General features: G+C 42.9%; 1 non-coding gene across 1 annotated transcript; it reads left to right on the top strand.

The window, feature by feature from the left end:
* The first annotated feature begins 364 nt into the window (after positions 1-364).
* LOC120271381 lies at positions 365-471 on the top strand. The gene has a single exon (XR_005539992.1). It is a non-coding gene; the product is annotated as a small nucleolar RNA R71 (small nucleolar RNA).
* Positions 472-5495: the final 5024 nt, after the last annotated feature.

Below are 5495 nucleotides of genomic sequence, written 5' to 3'. Positions count from 1 at the left end.
AATGGAAACATCAGAGGAGCTCCCAATTGGACATTGGGCTGCAACATGCCCACCACCATAAGTGCTACAAGTTATCACTAGTTCTGGCCTCAAACTACTGCCCATAAGAATATCAAGCTTTCGAGTCAACACATCCACCTAGGCGGCCAAGGCATCATCGCTACTAACTTCATACAGTCCAACAGTCTTCTGTGAAGATCCCCTCGAGGCCCAATGTGATTCGTTGCTTGCCATAGATTCAAGTAATTGCTCGGCCTCATCGGGATAGTTGTTGCTAAGGGAACCACCCGCTGCGGCATCAATGAGTTGGTGAGTAGCATAATTTATCCCATTGTAAATGTTTTGTACTCGCATCCATAAGGCAAAACCATGATGGGGGCACCTTCAAAGGAGATCCTTGAATCTTTCATAAGCTTCAAACAATGTCTCGGACTCCCCTTGTTTAAAGGCTAAAATTTCTTGTCTCAACTTCGCCGCTTTGCTTGGCGGAAAGTATCTCCCAAGGAACTTCTCAACCATATCCTTCCATGTTTTAATAGATCCCGGAGACAAAGATGTAAACCAACGATAAGCTCCGTCTCTCAAGCTGAATGGAAATAGTCTCAAACGGATCGTATCGTCCGATACCCCATTAATCTTGAATATGGAGCAAATTTGTAGGAACCGGGAAAGATGGTCATGTGCATCTTCATTCGCGAGACCATTGAATTGAACCGAGTTCTGGACCATGCCGATTGTACTAGCTTTAATTTCAAAATTGCTGGATGCCACGGATGGTGCTTGAACACTAAACTCATCACCCGTGAATTGGGGTCTTTCATATTCGGATAGAGTGCGACGCTCTTCGGCCATGATTGAAGACTCTCTATCCTCAATTTCAATGTTTTGTGTACCCGAACCTTCACCAACTTCTCTCAATCTCCGATGTAAAGTTCTTTCAATTTCACTATCCGGTGTAATCAATGTCGATGGATTTGAGCGTGTCATGCACAGTACCTTGCAAAACTGAGAAAGAAGATAGAAAGTTAAGATTAAAGGAAAAGAAAAATAACAATAAAAAAATGAGGAAAAAATGAAATTGCTAGAGTAATAATCTAAAAGTTTCCTAGAATTCCTTAAAGTTCCCGGCAACGGCGCCAAAAACTTGATTGCTTCCCCGCAAGTGTACGGGATCGCCAAGTAATACCTCGCGTGAAGACATGAGGATCGTATTCCACGGGGCTAAGGATCTCCTATTACTCCTTCTCTAGCTATTATCTAGCCTAAGATCTCAAGTGATGGATTTTGACTCTATTAAATGCAATTAAAGCTAAAATGAGATTATGACCAAATTAGAGAGAACAAGCAATAAGCAAGCAAGAAAATCAATGAGATGCAAAGGCCTATGGATGAGGATCCCCTTGAGGGATTATCATGCAACATGGATGATGATCTAAAGATGCAAGGGCAAAATGGACCATGAGATTCAAAGATTAGAACAACCCCAATTTCTCGGCGATTGAACCCTAATCCCATACGAATATAGATAGGAATTTCTTCCAAATCCACATTCCTACGATTGCATTAAGTATGAGGAAATCTCACATAGAAATAAACCTACTTTTCTTCTTATTAAACCTACATGGAGGGCTACCAAAAACCCAATTTCTCGGCGTGATGATACAAGTATCCCCTTCTAATCCATTCATGATCTAATACATGCGAGCAAGTCACATCTACATGCATCACTCATAAAAGAGCTTAAGATTCCTCCTTAGTGTACATTTAGCATGAAAACAATGGATTAGATCTCAAAATTACCCAAGCATAGAATTAACAAGTTATCATCCAACATACATGATAAACCCCCCCAAGGTTCACCAACACCCGGTGGCCTTGGGGGTCTAGTGTGTCATCATCCCACAACAAGCAATACAATCAAGCAAAACATAAAACAAAAGCATAAATGGCACTCCCTAGATGAAATGGTGGAGGAGGAGGTGAAGAAGGTACCGAATGACGCTTTCCCCACCAAAGGAGTGCTAAATGACGCTTCCTCTAGCCGCGGGTATCCTTCCTTCAAATCGTGGTAAATCTCCCCTTGAATGATGTTGCCTTCTTGCCTTAAGAGTCTTGGACCTTGGGCTTGATGATCTTCTAGCTTCCTTGGCCTTATTCTCCTTCCCAAGATCGCCCAAAATCTCCCAAGTGGTCTCCCCAAAATCAGCCTAGAAAAGGTCCAGCCAAAAAGTCCTTGTTCTGCCCTAAAAGTTGGTATTTATACCCCCCCCCCCGACGCATACGGGTCGTATGGGGGTCGTATAGCACTCAAAAACCCTAGATTCGCGATCCATACGGCGTGCATATAGCCTCCATATGGCCCCGTATACTGGGTAGTATGAAAATCTGGGCAGACGCTCCAAATCATTCCGCTGCTATAGTGCATACGACCCCTATACTGGGTAGTATCGGGGTAGTATGAAATTCCTGTTTTCTTCTCTTTTCGCCCAAATGATATCTTCTTGTTCTCCATGGCTTCCTTATGCCCTACAAAGTAAATTATAGACGATTAAGCGCAAAACGGGCATTAACCCTCACAAAATACATGCAAAGTGAATACGATATATACATGAAAACATTTACATTTAGACACTTACCAATTCCACAGGGGTGTGTGGATTCCCAATTCTAGCCTTATTTAAGGCCGATTTCAACCCGATTTCTGAATTCTTTTCTCCATCTTTTCCCCAACTTGAGAGAGGGCTACGGCTAGGGTTTTGAGAGGTATTGGCTAGGTATTTGGATAGGTTTTATGGCTCTGACATTGCCCTCCATTTGGAAGAAGGTTAGTGGTAGAGCTTTCATCGGCACCAATCCAGCAAGGTGTATCCTAGGCCGGTCAAAGGGACCCTTGGACGAGTAGAGGCTTCTCTATAAGACCATCGCTATGACTGTTGAGGGGGTTTTCTATGGATTACTTGGTTTTACTTTTGATTTCATTGATTGTAATTAGCTCCATGGAGAGCTAAACCCCCAGTGGGTACGTGGATTTGTGAATCCTAGGATGTATTCATTTTATTAAACATTTTTATTATGCTTTTAATTAATTGATGTTTTAATTGAGTTCCAATCTTGAATGCTTGATTGTATGAATGCTCCCTTAGAGTGACACTAGGGTTGAGAGTTCTTGTTGGTAACCTTTGTGAGTGAGTGTTACACCATGAGAGTTAGACAAAGCTAGATTGGAGAGGGTTGAGAGGGTCAGTCGAGAGGTAGCGGAGCGTCCCCTTTCTCCTTCGGTGTGATTTATCCTACCTCTATTTCCTCGATTTCTTTGCGGTCATAGTAGAGTGAATGGGCTAAGGGATGACCTTCCGCTTTGGCTTAGTTGCAAAGGCAACGGAGTGAAGCGTTGAAGTTATTTTAGCACCTAGGGCTTAATTGTGGCTAGGGACCTTCCACTTGGACCAAAGGGTTAGATCTACATCTAGGAAGAGGTTTTGTCACTTGGAATCCCTAGAACTTATTGCAATTCTATACGAGTATGTGGTTGAGGGATTATTTAATTTCTCCTCCGGGATATGTATAGAGTTAGGCATGGTTGACCTTAGATTTGGGACCATATATTAAAAGATCTCCACAACTCATTAATGCATTAGTTAGAAAGCATAATAGAGGGTTTTTGCACTTGAAACGATTGTCCTAGGTAGAACAATATCCGGGTACCCCATTTATATTGATTGCCTTACCTCCGCTTTACTTGTACTCTCTTTCTTGTCACTTTTACTTTTGTTACATTACATCTTGCCACACAAATCACTATTCACTTTTCACTTAGTGACAACGCCCCTTGCTTATGTCCCGCAAGTGCACGGGTTTGTCGAAGTAATAAAATCCATGATAAGTGGGTATCGTATCCACGCGGAGTAGGGAATAAAAACACTTAAATTATTTCTTAACTAAGTGAAAGATGAATAGTGATATGTGTGACAATATATGAAATAACAAAAGTAAAAGCAACAAGAAAGAGAGCACAAGTCAAGGAGAAGGTAAGGCAATCGATATAAATGGGGTACCCGGATATTGTTCCGCCTAGGACAATTGTTTCAAGAGCAAGAACCCTCTATTATAATTTCTAACTAATGCAATAATGAGTTGATAAGTGCTTGTGCGATATGAATGCGAAGCGTTCATTCCTTATGTTGAGCATTACTTTTCTCGGGTTTTTACACTAATATGTGTGTTTTTATGTTACTTCTATGCAGCAAGGGTTGGGAGGCCGAGTATGAAGGAAAGAAGCCAATGTGGATCACAATGCACCAATTTTGGAGGAAATCTTGCTAAGGTTCAAACGCGAAGACATAGGTCGGATGGAGATGCTAGAGTGTGTGCCAACCTCCTCGTATTCGAGTTTGGCACATCCAATTGGAGGGGCACAAAGGCAGTCACACTCGAGCATTCTAACTTATGCACATAGAACCAGAGCTCCACCAACTTGCCTATCATTAAAGAAGCAAGTGATCCACGACGTGAACGTGTGCCCGTTTACGTTACTCGAATGAAAGTATGGATTCAGGAAGCTATTCAGGCAGGATACTGTATTGTAGCAGCACTGTTGACAGCCGGCCAAGAAAATAAGAATTCAGAGAATCCATACGGGCGTGTGCAAATTATCCACGCCCGTGTGGAAATTTTGCATGGGCGCATGAAGCATCCATGCCCGTGTAGTCGCCCGATTGTAGCCCTATTTAAAGCCGAATCAGCCCCGATTTTAGGATTCTCTTCTCCATCTTTTCCCCAACATGAGAGAAGGCTTCGGCTAGGGTTTTGAGGGGTATTGGCTAGGGTTTTGGAGAGGTTCTATGGCTCCGACATCGTCATTCCTTAGGAAAAAGGTTGGTAGGGGAGCTTCCATCGAGGCGCATCCTATACCGAACGAGGGAATCCTTGCACGATGATCGACACAAAGTGTGTACACCCGCAAGCGCACAGGGTCGTCAAGTAATAAACCACTCACGCATGCATGAGTGGGTCATATTCCCAAGGGGCCTGAGGAGCTACCCTACTCACTTCTTACCTGTTATTTAGCTCACCGATTCCAAGGTAGGAGAAAAGAAGAAAAAGAAAGCAAAAATAAAAAAAGCAAGATGAATTCTTAAGAAGTACGAAACAAGCAAAACACGGGAGATGCTCAAGGTTGGAAAAACGGTCACGGATGTGGGATTCCCAAGGGGTTACTAAAGTGCAAAGGATACCGAGTAATTAAGCACGTGGCTAGTTGGACCGAGAAAACCAAAACCTAGGTCAACCCGATGGTCACGACAGTTGACCCCTAACCCGATGCAAGTGTTGAGCGCGGAATCTTTTCCACCCAAATTCCCACACGGTTGCAAGGAGAATGTTGGTTTTCACAAGTTAGGGTGGAAACACAAGTAGTTTTCAATCCTAGGATTGGAGGGGTACAAATACCCGATGGTCATGGCGTATTTATACAATGAACCCTTCCTAGTTTGGTG

This window comes from Dioscorea cayenensis, chromosome 10 (genome assembly GCF_009730915.1).
Source record: "Dioscorea cayenensis subsp. rotundata cultivar TDr96_F1 chromosome 10, TDr96_F1_v2_PseudoChromosome.rev07_lg8_w22 25.fasta, whole genome shotgun sequence".
In the NCBI taxonomy this organism is placed as follows: domain Eukaryota; kingdom Viridiplantae; phylum Streptophyta; class Magnoliopsida; order Dioscoreales; family Dioscoreaceae; genus Dioscorea; species Dioscorea cayenensis.
The sequence above is the reverse complement of the archived record's forward strand: the minus strand, read 5'-3'. Positions and strand labels throughout refer to the sequence as shown.